Source organism: Rhinolophus sinicus, chromosome 8, assembly GCF_057876585.1.
Source record: "Rhinolophus sinicus isolate RSI-liver-muscle chromosome 8, RSI-T2T, whole genome shotgun sequence".
NCBI classification, from domain to species: Eukaryota; Metazoa; Chordata; class Mammalia; order Chiroptera; family Rhinolophidae; genus Rhinolophus; species Rhinolophus sinicus.
The window spans coordinates 3,362,286-3,378,797 of NC_142508.1; the positions used below are offsets into that span (position 1 = coordinate 3,362,286).

Consider the following 16,512-nt stretch of genomic DNA (forward strand, 5'->3'; position numbering starts at 1 on the left):
TGCCCACCCGTGCTTCTTATCCAAGGGAGACGTGTGAAAACACTTCTAGGCATATTTTCCCCAATAACGATCCGAAGGGTAATTTTTTATACTGACCCCAAAATGAAGTTGACCCTCGTCTTTTCACTGCCGTTGCCAGCACTGGGTCTTCCCTCCCCGGCTGTGGGAGGAAGTAGGTGGTTCTGAAGGTGAGTTTTCTGGATGGCGAACCGAACCTCCCCCAGTAAGAGGACAGGACAGACCAGCCCTCAGGTGAGCGCTCCTGTTTCAGAGTCAGGAGTGAGCGGAGAGTCTGGTGTGTCCTTAGAGGGTGTCTGCGTTTTAGCCATGAGCAGGGGTGATCTGCTTTGAAATCGAGTTGACGAAGATGAGAGTACCAGACGCTGGGGCGGGGTGGGGGTGGCTGCACAGCCCCTACAGAGCCCCCCCAACACCAGGCGGGGCAGCAGCACTCCTTGTGAGGGAGGCTGGTGTGACTCCCATGGTACCACGGCTTCCTGGAGACTCTGCTGCTGCTCCTGGGCTGGGCTTCGGCGGGTGCAGGTCTGTGCTGGGATTCTTGTGTGGAACAGATTTTCCACTCAGATTTGCAGAGCCCTCTGGCCCCTGGTGGGATTTGTCCTTCATGTCAGGCCAAGACCCCAGCCAGGCATTTACCCAGAGCCGCCAGGCCTGGCTCGGAGCTGGCAGCAGGCATCTGTCACTACCCACTCACTCTGAGTCATCCGCACTTATCTGCTCCAATCACAGAGGCTTCCAACACAAGTCCAGGGGACACTTAGAAAGAAGGATGGGTCTTGGAGGAGGAGAGGAGGGACGTGCTCCGGTCAGGCCTGGGGGTGGGGTAAGGGGCTTTGAGCTGCCAGCTTGGGGGCCTGGGAACCCCTTTCTTCTAGGTCTCTTGGTATAGTGTCAGGACACCCTTTCAGGCTTTGCCAAACTCTTGGTAGCCTCACTAACAGCCATCTGGCCACTCTCCCCAGGATGTCTCCTCCTTCTGGCTGCCTGGAGAGAGGGCGCTGGGCCGTCTCAGCAGCAGCTTCACCCCGAGGGGAGGGCGGTGCTTTCTGAGGCCTGCAGAGCTGGGGGGAGGCCGGAGGCTCAACTCCTGCCGCTTTGTTTTCTCTCTTCACCTCCCCTCTTCCTTTCCAAAGCCCTGCTTGGTAGACGAGACCCACTCCCCCACTGTCTGAAGCGTGGGGAGGGGAGGCTTCAGCCAGTGGACCAGCGCCCCAAGTGTTTTGAGTGTGGCCCACCCCACCTGCACAGTCTCCTGAGATTTGTTAAAATGTACGGTTCTGGGTCCCATCCAGATACCTCTGTGTGGGAACCTCCTGGGTTCTGAGCAGCGTCTTATATGTGCTGAGGACCAGCTTTGCAGAAAAGAAGACTCTTAGAGTGGATTGAGTTGGACTCAACCTTTCCCCCTCCTGCTCGTTTATCTAAAAAGAAGATTCTAGACCTTCCTCCTCAAGGTTCAACTAGACACCAACTTTAGCAGTTCCCGCCCCACCCCCAAATCAGCTCTCCCTAATTGCATTCATGGAAAAAGATAAGGAAATCGTTGTGCAATGGCAGAAAAAAAAAAAAAAATCCAAAGAGTATTTTTTTTAATAATCCCAAATGCCTAGGTACTTTGGTTACCAGAGTCCTGACAGAGCTGCCAGCTGCCTTATCTGGAATGCTAACTGTCAAAAACTAGAGTGCTGTAGCCTGCACTTAGCAGTGAAACAAACCGACATCACCCAGTCTCTGACACTGGAGGTACTTCAGGGTCTCAGCCCCTGCGGCCGTGGCAGCGTCTGGAATGCTGCAGAGTAAGGATGTCGGGTTGACGGAAAACGAGATAAGCTGACTGCGGGTGACGTTCTTCACCACGTTTAAATAGCCGCTGTGTTCCTGGTGCTCAGTGACCCCTCCACTTCCTACTTGGCTGCGGGGAAAGGGTGGTTGGTTCATAGAGAGGTGGTGGAGGACTGTGGCCTCAGCCCACGAGTGCCACCGGGCATCCCCTCCCCACTCCGAGGGCCTTTCCTGCAGTCTAGGGTCCCCACTCGGGTGCTCCCCCAACTGTCCCTACCCAAGCACTTATCTGTCTGACCATCTCCACCCCATCAAAGTTCTCTGTTCTATCTCGTAGGCCTGCAGGGTCCTCTTCTGAGATGAACTCCTCCAGAGTAATGAGCTAGTCAGAGAAGGGGGTCAGGGTGATGAGTTCTCCCTCCTGGTGCCCCCGTATATATTGCCTTGACCCAAATAAAGGGCCTCGGGATGGGCAGTTTAAGTACCTAGGTAGGTTTGTGCCACCTCACACTGTTGGTGGTTGACCTTTCTGAGAAGTTGGGCTTTTGGTGTCCAACACATTTTCCTCCTGGATGTGTAGCAACTGTGCATCTAAACTGAGTTCTGGAGGGCGAAATGCTGGCCTTTTGGATCCCAGGTAGAGGAAGAAGGGACATCTGTGCCCTATCTGATAGGTGTAACAGGTGCTTTGGCACCAGGAGGATGATCGAAAGCAGACAGTTCTGCTAGAGAATAGAGTATAACTGTCACCACAGCACAGCTGGTTCCTGAAAATGCTACTTCCACTGTGTGAAAAAGAAGATTCAACGTTCCAGGATTAATAACACAAATGTCTGTAGATTGCTTGTTTTTCTTTTTTCTCCCCTGTGGTATGGGGATGGGTGGTGGTTGACTGGTCACTTTTGGGTCGACTTATTGACATGTAGTCTGCACACAACAAAATCAGCAATTTTAAGCATACGATTCGATGGGTTGTGATGAATGTACGCAGTCATGCGACCATCGCCACAACCATGAAATAGCCACGTCCGTCACCCCAAAGGCCCCTGCTGTCCCTTTGCCTGCTCCACCCCCATCTTGAGATTGAGGGTGGGTCTGTGTCTTACCTGTGACTCCCCCCCACAATTCCAGACACATGGTGGCCACTTAATAGATGTTTAAGTGAATAAATACATCAGTGGATCTAACATTTTTTTTAAAAAAAACCCCAAGACTTCTTCTGGTCCTTCCCATTCATCCTAAGTTTTAAAAGATTGTGTCACATGTCTTTGTCAATAAATAATTCCTGCAGGGTGTAGTCATTGCTGATGCCGGCCACAGACAGTCAGTTACCAGAGTTGACGGCATTCCAGCTAAAAGCCGAGACGCGCCGTCCTCCTCGCTGAGGCGGTCGCGGGCAAGTGTGCGGTTTCCTTCCCACTTTTCGAGAGACTGAAAACACTGTAAAAGCCTCCATTGCTACTTTTGCTACCTCCCACCTGAGCCCACAAATCCCCGGCCTGCATCATCCCCTGCTTTGTTGTTGTTGTTGTTTTGGTAATAAACAGTGAAGTCAGCCCTTGAGCCATTTAGGAGCTCACCGGGAGAACACCCCCAAAGGCTTTCTTAGTTCCAGGGACTTTTCTTTGTCCCTAATGCGTCACCAAAGATTCAGAGTCCCTTCACCCTGCCTTGCTGATGTGCTCTTTTGCCAAAAGTCTGACTGCGTGATCTATTGGTGAGGCTATGGGGGAACCAGACCCAGTCCTACGCCGCAATCAGGAGAGCAGTCTTTTCCCACTTTCTAACACGCAGGGATCTCTGTTACATCGTATAGTCTGATCCATTGCTTGCTTACCCTTCACGTATCCAGGAGATCTTTTCTTTTCTGCAGCATATTCTTCTGGGGCACTCTAGTTTCACCAGTCTCCCCGGTGGAAGTCACAGGCTGACTTCCACAGGCAGCGGGAACTTTGTGCATCCTTCCTATTTCTAGGAGACCTTCCCAGAAGTATAATGACTGCTCAAAGGGCAGTGCATTTGTGATTTCTGATGGCTATTTCCACGTGCCCTCCTTAGGACTGGACCTGTGGGGTGGACCTGTGGTGTGGGGTTTCTTCTTCATGGACACGCTGGGCTCCCAGACGAGTTTAGAACAGTCTTCGGGAAGTGTCTGCTCCCCACGGAAGTTCTGGGAGGTTAGAGTCCACGCACTGGGTACAAGGATCTGGTTGTGGCCCTGGGGCCCCATGTTTTACGAGTAGGGGGGTGTCCCCAGGACCTCATTGGTGCAAAGGGCAGAGATGTGGTCCAGAGGCTTCCAGGACACTGGTGGTGACTTGAGTGAAAATGAAAGGGCTGGAGTTGCCAAGAGACAGACAATCCCCATCTCCAGCTCTGGGAATGTCCGCCCAGGACCTGGCCCTGAATCTTCTGTGCTTTTTCACCAAGAAATAAGGATCCCAAACCACTCCAGCGGGGAGCAGGTGAGAAATGCTGAGGACACACTCAGGGAGATGTTTCTTCCTAGCCGCCTCCTGGCCCAAAGGGAGATCCGTGGCCCGGGGACACGTCCTGCACACGAGGTCATCTCAGTGACCAGGGCCTCCTAAGAGATGAGGGCCTTTAACGCAGTAGCATGTGAGAAGCAGACATTTGTTTTCCTTCCTTGAAAAACAAGCCCTGTGTTTTGTACCTGACTCCCTGCCGTGGCAGCAGCTGATATAGAAGTTTCTGCCGTTCTGGTTTTGGCTTCCCATCCAGCATTTTTCTTCTCTCCCCTCCTTATATAATGAGCCCCTCCGGAAAGGACTGGATTTTGTTGGCAGCTAAAAAACAAATAACAAAAAAACCTAGTAAATTCCTTGTTTGGATTCATTAGTGCGTGGTTTGTGGCCTTGGGTCCCCACCAGAAACGCAGGTACCCCGTACCCCCTCGATGTCCCGCGGAGCCTTAGGACTCGTCCACCCCCTCCCGACGTTCTGAGGCTGCCTGGTGACTGCAGCCAGTGCTCGCTTCCCTCTGGAGCGAGGCAGCTACAGCCCTCAATACAGGGTCCACACTGGCCGGCTGGGCCTGAGAGAAGGGCCTGGCTTCCCAGACCTTCCCGGTCCTCTCGCTGCTTAAACCAGGGAGCTTCTCTCTGCTCATTTATCTTCTCTGCGTGTGGGCCAGGCCTCAGCCGGATCCCCTCAGCTCAGGGCCCTGAGTCTGCGTGTGTGCAGTGCACCGCCCCCCCCCTGCGTTCTGGAAGGACCAGAGCCATGGACACAGGATGAAGTGACCACTCCAGCTTCCGTCCCCAGGTAGACCGATAACCCCAGACCTAGGGGAGCTTCGGGCAGGCCCCGCAGCTAGCTTGTGGGCTCCCAGTGCGTTTCTGTACCTGAGAACTCTGATTGTCCACATGGAGCTGCCCAGTATGTGCCTGACATGGCCGTCAGCAGGCCATGGATGGAAGGGGAAGTGGGCAGATGCCATCACCTGGACCCGCTGGTCTCCACGTACCTGCTGTGTTAGGCTTTGTCAGGCAGCTCCCAGAGCCTCTCTGCAGAGCGCCCGCCAGCCTTCACTTGGCAGGAGGACACAGGTTACTGTGGTGACCTCAGCGCATCTCACTCTAATGGCCATGATCACAGGCGTGGAGGGTTCCTTGGAAGTAACAGATTCACTCAGGCCAACGAATGACAGAGAAGGGTGGTTCCGCACAAGAACTTAGTCACTGGAGGAAGGATGGAGGTATAGATTCCAACAGAAGTTAAGTGAGAGGATGGCCTCAGGGAATGGTTGCGCCTGACATTTACTGTGTGCCTGGTAGAGCCAGACCTATGCCAGGGGCTCCCATCTGCTCTGTGACTTGGGAAGATAAAGTTGTTTTCATCTTATGTAATAGAAACATAGACTAGAAGGTCAAAATCAGCTGGAAAGAGCAGGGTGTGCTGGAAAGAGAACTTGGCGAGAAGTTGTATGACCAGGATTCGGTTCTGGCTGGGTCATGAGTCCACCACGTGGCTTTGAGCAACTCGCTGAAATCTCTCTGGACATCCATTGCCCCGCCTGGAAGAGAAGGGGACTGATTTGGAGGGTTTCTGAGCTCTTTTCCCACTGTAACGCCCTGTGGCTGCATTATTTCCCTGGGTTCAGGCGTCAGGAGTCCAGGGGGCCGGCAGCAGGCCTGGGCCAGTTGGGTAGAGGTGCTGACAGGTACAACTCTGAGGGGCCCTGGGTGGTGGTGACTCACACTGCTGTTCTGAGTCCAGCAGTGGCCCGGGGGCTGCTGAGGTTGGCAGGAGCAGCAGTGTCCACTGCTCAGAGGGCCAGAGGGGGGACAGATCGGATGAGATGACAGGGGAGGAGAGAAATGCCCACCTCCCGATGACAGTGAAGGGATGTGATTCTCTGTCTCTTCACTCTGGGCATATTTCTGGGCACAAAGTACAAAGAGAGGCCAGAGGGCTTCAGCCAGGACAGAGGAAAACAGATGGTGCTCATCATCGTCCACTCTGGTGACATGGGGAAGGACAAAGGGTCATCTCCTCTCGGAAATCTACTGGTCCTGCTTCAAAGCTCATCCAGTGCAGAATTGTTCAGGCTCTTTTGTTCAGAACGCAGTAAGGCATACATTTTATTCTGGATTCGTGCGTACGTATGCAAATAACTGAAACGAGTTTTACGGAACAGTGAGATGCCTCCTTATCTTATTCTAGTTGATATTTCGATGGTTCACGAAATCGATTTCATGATCCACTGATGGGTGGGGACTGTTAGACTGAAAACTGTGGCCAAATGCTTCTGGAACAGCCAGTCCACCCCGGATGAAAGTGAGAGTGAACGGACAAAAATAAAGCACTTCTCTTAACCGTGCGTGGTGCGGGAAGCCCTGGCTTTTTAAGTCCTCAGTGTTGCTGTTTCCTTTGATCTCCTTGTACTGTTCAGTCTATGACGTGCTGGCGTAGAGGGGGTGGGTGACACAGCAAGCTGGGATGGAAGACTCCTTGGGCACCTGTAGAATGTGTTTGGGAAGAATCTTTGGCTATGTGGTGTTATAAATACGGACATCTGATATTCTGAAATTCTGAGCTGGAAACCACTGCGGACTTTGGCTCCTGGGCCGAGTCCCAGAGCCACATGGGTAGGTGGTTAGGAGCAGAAGGAGGTCTCTGAGCTCTACTCTTGCACAAGACCCTCCTGCATAGAGGAGGGTGTGTCTCAGAGCCAACCAACAGCCCTGTGACCTTATACAAATGTTCCCGGGGTGCCAATTTTATTCCAATTTGCGGTGTTCCCTCCTGTAGTTTGTCTTCAAACATAGACCAAAACCCACTTGATTTTTTACCCCATGGTGCCAGAGCTGCCTGGGGAGCAGTAGGCAGGGCCGGTGGGGAGGCCAGCTCTCGGGGGCCTCAGGTCTGACCGAGGGCCATTGGGGTCCGTGGGACAGACCCACAGAGGGATCAGCACTAAGGCTACCACAGCGTCTATTGGTGGTTTGGAATGTTATTTGTGGGTAAAAGAAACCCTCTCCAGAAACCCAGAGCTGGTCTTTTCAGACCCTGTCTTAAGGTTCGTCTTAGTAAGAATCATATCAGAGCTAAAAACAGCCTTGGAACTTAATGGCTGTCCCTCTCCTAGGGGACAGCTCACTGGCTCCATCTGACCTTGACTGCAGAAGGCCTACAGGCCCAAGATGTCCCATTTGAACAGCATGCCCTTATCGTAGGATCTTGCTGTTCGCCACACTCTGAGCTGTCAGCAGTCATTTGCACGTGGGTACGAATGAGCTTATTAGCACCTTCTCCAGAATCAGCCTTGTTTAGGGGAAAGATAGATTGTCATTGGAGTCCTGCCCTGTGTCTGGGACTGCAGAGGATGAGTCACTCAGGTGGCTATGACAAGGTCCTTGCTATCAACTGACCGCTGGCGCATGGAGGGAGAAGGGCGCTTAGTTACAACACATGTGACCCGATGCCTGGCGGAAACGCACACAGCACTCAGCCGACAAGTGACATCAAAACGACTCCCTCCACTTCCCAGGTGAGGCTCAGAGAGAGGCGGCGATAATATGAGGGTCGGACTTCTCTCAACCTGCTGTTCTCCTTTATGCAAATCCTCTCCCGACAGGACAAATAGGCCTGTTAGGGCTGTTTCCTGTTTTTCACTAAACTCTGCCGGAATGGACAAGTGTGCGTCTTTGTCCTCTGTCCAGCTATGTCCTGTGGGGATTTCTCGCAGCTCTTGGCTCTGCTGTATGTACAGAGACCCCCTGCCGACTGAGTGGGCCCACTCACCTGCCCAGGACAGCCTCCCGGACTCTCACCCAAGGTCAACACGCACCAGCTGTGGGTGAGGAGGTCTGGGGTTCTGTGTCAGTCAGGGCTCTGCAGAGAAACAGAACCAAGAGGAGAGAGCGAGATATCTTATACGTACCCGTAATATACGTACCGTGTTTCCCCGAAAATCAGACCTGGCCAGACCATCAGCTCTAATGTGTCTTTTGGAGTAAAAATTAATAGAAGACCCAGTCTTGTTTTACTATAAGACCGGGTCTTATATAATATAATATAAGACCAAGCATAATGTAATATAAAATATATAATATAATAAATATAATATAATATAATACCGGGTCTTATATTAATTTTTGCTCCAAAAGATACATTAGAACTGATTGTCCAGCTACGTCTTATTTTCAGGGAAACACAGTACTTTAATGTTAATGTATAATATTAATATATGTTTGTTATATATTAATATACATATATATGTATGTATATCCTTAATATACATATATATGTTATGTATATCCAGTTATTACACATTAATGCATTAGGTATACATAATATATAATTAGTATATAAACATGTGTTAAACAGTACATCTGCATATTAAGGGGTTCGTTTTAAGGAGTTGGCTCATGCATTTGTGGGTGCTGTCAAGTCCTCCGTTGAGAGTGCAGGCCAGCTGGCGGAAACTCGGGCGGGACTAGATGCTAAGGTCTCAGGGCACAATTTCTTCTTTTGGAAACCTGCATTTCTGCTCTAAGGCCTTTCGCTGACTGGGCAAAACCCACCCACGTTATGGAGGGCAGTCTCCTCCACTTAACGTCAATGGTTGTATTTGCCAAGCTCATCTCCACATATCTTCACAGCAGCCTCTGGGTTCATGTTTGATTAAATCATTGGTGCTGTAGCCTGGCCAAGTTGACACATAATTTAACTGTCACAGACTCGATGATGGGACTTGGTCAGTGGCGCCCAAGGCTCCCTGGTCTGTAACACGTCCCTCCTCCCATCACCTGACTTGGGCCTAAATACCACCTGTGGAGATTCGGGTTCCTCTGGATTGAGGCAGCGGCCTGCAACCCAGGCCATACCTGGGAAGGGAGCTGGAAAGCTGCCTGTGAGCGTCCTACGGGGAGATGGCTGCGGCAGACCATGTGACTTGGCTCTCACTTGTGTCTCCTGGGGCCTCCTTCCTCGCTGACTGTGAGCTCACCCAGACCCCCTGTCACCTCCACCCACCTCAGCTCCGCCCACTCCCTTTTCCTGGAGGAACTTGGGCTGGAAGATGAGGAGCTGGGTGGATTGAAGTTCCTAATGCTTAGTGGTTAGCAGAGGCTGGACTTGACCTGGCCTGGGAACACTTGCCTTTCAGAGGTCACTTTGGGGGCCTGAGCGAGGAGGGGATTGAGAAAAGGCCCTGGGAATGTGGATTGGGGGCCCCCTGGCATCGCAGAGCACAGGTCCCTCCGCGTCCTCAGCTGTGCTCCGGGACCCAGTGGGGACCTTCCAAGGTTCCGTCTAGCTCTGGTCGAGCAGAGGCTGCCCACGAGGCAGGGACGACCCTGCTGCCTTTGCACAAGAAGATGTGGGGTCTCCAGGGGCAGTAGCATTTGGTCACCCCTCTCTGGAATTACTGTGTCCGTCCTGACTGTGCCTGCCTTTCAACTCAGGGACGGGATAAAACCGCTGTCTGATTCTAAGGAGGGGCAGGAAGTGTCTGCAGACAGAGCCTTTTCCAGCTTCATTTCAGGCCTCGTCAGGCTGGTGTCCTGGTGACGTCCTGTGCCGTGTCCTGGGCCAGTGCTGTGTGTGGATTCACACTGTGTGTCCTCTGATCTGGTTTGCACAGCTGCCACTCTGTGACGCGCTTGTCGCCTCACTTTACAGATTGAAAACCTGAGGCCAAACCGACTGGCCTCCCACAGAGAGCTGAGGGGAGAATTGAGGCCTCCTGACCACTCTATAGCCACTTGACTTTGAGAAGAGAGTTTAATGTCTATTGCTAGCAAGCTAGCGAAGCCCCTGGGTAAGGAACTGGGGACAGCGGTGGGGGGCAGGGTGCAGGGACGGGAGTCCTGAGCCACTTGTGTGAATCAGTCAGGGCCACCAAGGGGAGGGAAAGTGGCCGCAGGAGTGAAAAGCAGTGTTTTTTCTTGTCGTTTTTGCATCAGGAAGTCTCTCAGACTGCAGTCAGAAAGCACGATGTCCTCTGTGGAGAGGAAAGAATTCTGAAATTTCTCCGAGCGTGCTTAGGCTTTCCCTCATTTGGCCCCTTTCCCTCCTCTGTTGACGAGTTCCAGTGGTTCAGGATTTGTTCCTTCTTTTTTTCTGAGGCGGTTCTATAACGTGAATGTCTTTCAAAGGCTCCAGTTGACCATAGCTCGAGTCACCACCCCCACGGTGGTACCAGGAATTGCCCGTTTGGCGGTGGGGAGGTTTTGTGCAAAGCCAGTCCATCTGGAGACACCTCATGTGTGCTTCCCGCCCGGCGCACCGGCCAAGGCCCTCAGCCTGAAAGGCCAACTTCAAGCCACAATCCCAACAGGTCAGGTACAGACGAGATTCAATTATGTGAGCAGCTCCCCTGTATTAGCGACGGGAGTAGGAGAGTCAGGAAGATGAGCGGGCCACAGAGAACCCGAGTGACCCATGGGTCTGAGGACGCCACTCGCGGCTTTTCTAGAATCACGCCGAGCATCCTCTAGGACACACCTGGCATCTGTACTGAGGTCCCAGCTGCTTAAGATTGAGAGACCTTAGAAATCAGTGGAGAAGCTAGAAGGTTAGCACATAAGAAGCAGATCAAGACACACGTGAAGTAGAAAGCCAGAAGTGAAGCTGTGTTATCACCTCATCCACGAAGCAGCACGAGGGACACGCAGGGCACACCCTCCTCCCTCCATTGGTGTCGCTTGGAGAGCAGTGGAGAGGATTTGGTGGTTTGAGAGCAGAGAAGAAAGTTATTTTTATGACTAATCATAGAAGAGAAGATGCGTTTTATTCTCAACGGAGCAGCACTCCTTTAAAATGCCCCAGATCCCACTTGCTGTTTAGTTCAACAGATAAAAACAGAGGAAGTGTGAGCTAAAAGGCATCTTCTGAAATTACCTAGTTATACCCTCTCATTGGACAGATAAAAGACTGAATTCAGACGTGCCCAAGGTCCTCCAGGGCTGACCTTGGCACTCAGCCTCCTGGCTCCATCTCTGTGAACCGGTCGTTTGGTCCGTGCAGAGGGACGCGGTACTCATATATGTCTCGATGGGACCCTTGCTCCGCTGTCCCAGGTAGCTTCAGATGTCACTGGCACTTGGTGTGCTCAGGTCTGCTCGGTGGGAGTGGAGAATGAAAACCTTGCTAGAAGTGTTCCTTCCTTGGTAGGAAGCAAACTGCTGGTAATTCCACAGGAATGTTCAGTCTTGTGACCCTGACATTGAAACCCCCTGACGGGCCCTCAGGTGCAGACCATGGGCCCCTGACATTGGCAGCCTTTCTGTTTGTCCTGCATTTGTGCTTTCGTCAGGCCTCTTTCTGGGGTCTCCCAGCTGCATCAACAAAGGAGTTTTGTAAGAGCATCTGATCAGTATGCCCTGGGCTCTTCTCTCAGGGCTGAAACATGAGTAAAACAGGCCCTTCCTGCAAGAATTCACAACTCAGTTGAAAGCAGTATAAAATCTATTATCTTATGAAAAAATGTTGGGATAAATGGCAGGGGAGCGGGGAAGCTGTAAAGAAGACCCCAAACTATGCAAAATGTAGGTATGTCAGAATGTGGAGCGATCGCATTGGGTGGTAGGTACGGGACACTTCGTGTCTTCGAACCATCGGCGTCTGAATTACTTCTAATTAAGAAGTAGACGTTCAAGAGAAAGTTGTATCATCAGCTGCTTTGGGAGTGAATCACTGAACATACGCTAATCCTCACCCATCCTTCCTTCCTTCCCCCTCAGGCCCCACTGGGCCCAGGATACTCGTGTTTCATGGAAGAACCTGTATCTTCACAGCCTCTGAGACCGAGTTGGCTTTTGTTACTAGTACTGAGCCACTTCAAGGGGATGCAGGAGTTTAACAGAAAGACTCTGAGCTGGGAGTGGGTGCACCTGGGTTATAGGGCCTGTGTGCTCCTGTCTGGTGGTCTGGCCTTGGGCAAGTGGCTTAACCTCTCTGACCCTCAGTATCTTCGTCTATAGACTGGGATGATAGCACTTGTCTTTCCTACTTGTATGGGCTGTTCTAAGGATCAAATGCAGCAACAATTGGAAGATCTAAGAGGGATATACCAATGACAGATGAATGACACTTCTGCTGTTGATACCTAACTTTTTTTTTTTTTTGGTAGATTTTTGGCTTTTCCCTGGATTTCTGAAGAGGCGTAGGGATGGGGTGAAAGGAGCTACTTTTAGAGTCAGCTCCCATCACAGGAATTTTCTTGCACCTGGGCTTTTCTCTTGTCCTGATGCTTTCTGGACAGGTGACGTCACCTGCCCAAATGTTGAAATTTACTTTCCCCAGAGTGTCTGATACTCCTCTCCAGAGCATGTAGCCAAGCTCTAAAACACAGTGTGTGCAGCTGATGACAAGCCCGGAGTATAAAGCTGTCTTTTGGCAGAAACCACAGCTTAAACGTCTCTTGGCCCCTGAACATTGCCCAGTGACATACCCGCCCAACGCCCAGGAAAGGCCTGACTGGCTGGCCAATGGGACAGGGACCGGTGGGGGTGGGGCAAGGAGTGGAGAAAGTAGTGAGAGAGTGTGGACCTCTGATGGGAGTTGACAGTGTAGAAACCCCACACACAGGGCAAGTTCTCAGGCTGGGCCTTCTGGAATCTCAGCCAAGCTGAGGTCAGGTCCCAGCTTTTGTACCTGCTAATGGTTCTGTGGCCATCGTGGCAGTTAGAGATTTTTGCACATGGGCCTCCAAGGTGTACGCTATTTCCTGGTGAGCTCTGGGAGATTAGCATCATGGAATGTGAGGTGGGGGCAAGACGTCCAGCAAAGCCCACCATGCGTGACCGAGCAAGCACAGTGCCAGGGAGAGGACATACAACAGTGGTCAGATGATTTGTATACTTTCCTCAACTCACACTGGCTGAGCACAGCTGCTTGGGACCACCGCAGGCAGCCTGGGACAGGAGCGGGACCAGCGTCCTTGGCTCAGCTCTTTCCAGACTGTTGACATGAGTCACTTCACTGCCGAGGGCTCTGTCCGTGGCTAGAGCGTGATGGTTCTTGGGGCTGTTAGGAGAGGAACAAATGAGTATTTGTGAAAATGCTTTGGCGTGTGGAAACTGCTGTGCTGAATAAACATTCGAGGGTCATGATTAGAGACCACAAAGGAATGTTCTCGTTAAAATGGGAGATAAGCCCCACACCTGGTTGCTTCTCACTCCCAGTGAACTGCAGCTGTGTGGGGCCTGCTCGTTGGCTGGCCCGTCAGAGCAGGCTGTGCAGCCCCCCGACGCATGGGGCCCGGGTAAGAGGGTGCCTTCCTCGTCCAGGAGTTCATCCAAACAACGTTTGCACACCTGCTGCGTGCTGGGCAAATGTGAGGCCGAGAATAGCGAGATGAATAGCTTGCCCGATAAATGGAATACAGCCCTGTAATAAAGGCTCGTCTGAAGTACTGTGGGAACGCAGATAAGACAGGAGTTGATTCTGTCAGAGGTGGGGCCCAGCCAGAGATAATGTCTGAATCGGGCTTTGCGTGACACATAGGAGTTCACTCTGTGAACCAGGATTTGGGGGCTAGGGGAGGAGGGCAGGAAGAGCAACACAGCACAGAGGAAGGAAGGGGCTTGGAGCATTTGGAGAATGGCAGCCAGGGCCAATGATTCATCCCAGGCTCTGTGCTGGAGGCTGGCACTGTCCTAGAGGGGCTGTTCTGGGAGCTGGTGGAGTGACCTTGAACTGGGGTGTGTGGGCAATTAAGACGGCATTCCAGACAGTGTCCACAGACACAGTCGTGTTTGGGAAAACCACAAAGGGCCTGCCTTGGCTGTTGCTGAAAGAAGGAGACAGGGTGCAGAACACATGAGAAGTAAGGCAGCAGAGGTCCGAAAGTCCCTGGGGCCTGGATGGGAGCCTGCAAGGCCTGGCCGAAAGCTCCTGACAATGGTTCATCCCACCAGTCACTGGGGGACGCCCGTGGCTCTGCACCTGGGTTGTCGGCTGAATCACACCATAGACCATCACTCATGTCCCCATTGAGACCCAGGCTCCTCGGGAGATTCTAATGGGCAACCAGGCCTGAGATGGGAGACGTAAACCAATACAAGAGAAGCCGGGTCTGCAATCTTCACACGTGAGAACCAGCGCGGTCCAGGTGACCGGGTATACGAGCCATTGCTAAGGCTACAGCAGAGCCCCTGGGGCTTTCGGGGAGGGGCCGACATCGTGAGGCTCACAGTTTTAGGGATCACTCTTTAAGCAGAAGTTTGGAACTGGCTTGAAACAGGGAGGCTGAAAGGCCTGGCTGATAATTAGGTAACTTGAGAGAGAGCTGGGCGAAAGAGGGTGCAGATCTGGAACCCAGCAGAGGAGCAAGGAGGGTGGAAGGGGTTAAAAGGAAGGATTGGTGCACAGAAAACTACAAAATGTGGCTGGAAGAAATGAAAGAAGACGCAAATAAGTGGGATGACCTTCTGTGTGCCTGGATAATACTGTTACGAGGCCAGCACGACCCAAAGCGACCTACAGATTTAGTGCAATCTCTATCAACGTCCCAACAGCGGTTTTGTTGGTAGGTTTGTTTGTTTGATTTGCAGAAATAGAAAAACCCATCCTACAATTCATATGGGATCTCAAGAGACCTCAAGTCGCCAAAACAATCTTGGGGAAAAAAGAAGAGAAAATATACAAATGGCCAACAAGCACTTGAAAAGATGCTCCCCCTCCCTGATCATTAGGGAAATGCAAATCACCTCACACCCATTAGGACGGCTCCTATGAAAACAAACAGAAGAGGGGAAAAAAAGAAACAGAAAATAACAAGTGATGGTAAGGATGTAGAAAAACTGGAATCCTTGTGTACTGTTGGTGGGAATGTAACCTGATGTGGAAAACAGTATGGTACTTCCTCAAAAACATTAAAAATAGAATTACCGTATGATTAGCTATTCCACTGCTAGATATATACCCGCCGCCCCCAAAATGAAAGCAGACTCTCAAAGAGATATTTGTGCACCAATTATATTAGTTTACTGGAGTTGCCGTAACAGAGCACCGCAGACGGGGTAGGTAAACAGCAGAAATTAATTTTCTCACAATTGTGGAGGCTAGAAGGTGTCGGCAAGGCTGGCTTCTTCTGAGGCCACTCTCCTTGGCTTGTGGATGGCTGGCTGTCTTTACACGGTGTTTCCCGTGTGTGTCTTATCCTGATTCCCTCTTGTAACAATACAGTAAGGGCCTGTTGGATTGGGCCCTGCCCGTATGACCTCATTTTAACTTAATTACTTCTTTAAAGACACTGTGTGTAAATACAGTCAGATTCTGAGGTGCTGGGGCTTAGAACTTCAACCTATGAATTTGGGGGCGAAAGGGGGTACACAATTCAGCCCCTAACATCTGTGTTCATAACAACAAAAGTCACAAGCGCCACAAGGTGGAAGCAACCCAAGTGTCTCGACAGATGAATAGATAAACAAAACGTGGTCCATCCATACAATGGAATATTATTCAGCCCTAAAAAGGAAGGCAATTCTGACAGGCTGCAGCGTGGATGAACCTTGAAGCCATTGTGCTAAATGAAATAAGCAAGTAATAAAAAAGGACAAATTCTATGTGATGCTACTTAATACGAGGGCCCTCGAGGAGTGAGCGGCATAGAGACAAAGTAGAATGGGGGCTGCCAGGGGCTGGGGGACAGGGCGAAGGGGGAGTTAGAGTTTAATGGGGTCACAGTTTCAGTATGGGGAGACGAGACGAGCGCTGCAGGTGGACGGTGGGATGGCGGCACGACAACGTGAATGCATCCAGCACGACTGACCTGTACACTTAGCCATTTTAAAACAGCTAAGATGGTGATTTTTATGTTACGTGAATTTCACCACAATAAACAGCAAAAAGGTTACAAAGGAAAGGGGAAGGACATGGGCAGGTTCTCCCAGTGCAGGACGCCCAGGAGTGGTTTCTGTCTGGGTGTGGAGACTCTCACCAGGCAGGAAGGAGGACCCGGCTGAATGAAGGTCACGTGATGCCATCCTCACAGACAAGGCGGGTTGTGGCCAGCTCCACCCCGCCCGTGCCACTCCTCCAGCCACTGTGCCATCTGATCATTTTGTCCCCCCTGCAAGCCCAATGCTCCCCTGACGAGGTCCCGATATTTCTCCCAGGAAGACACACATCCATGGATACTTCCTCGAGTTTCCACGTCGTGTCTTGAGCTGCAGTCCTATCCACCAGCCACCCCCCAAAGATGGGCCTTTTCCCTCCACATCTGCCCCCCTTCCC

At 51.6% G+C, this 16,512-nt stretch overlaps 1 protein-coding gene across 3 annotated transcripts in view; it reads left to right on the forward strand.

Annotated features, from left to right (window-relative positions):
- PRKAG2 (protein kinase AMP-activated non-catalytic subunit gamma 2) overlaps window positions 1-16,512 on the forward strand; it is a 189,568-nt gene that overhangs the window by 47,672 nt on the left and 125,384 nt on the right. The window lies entirely within an intron of this gene.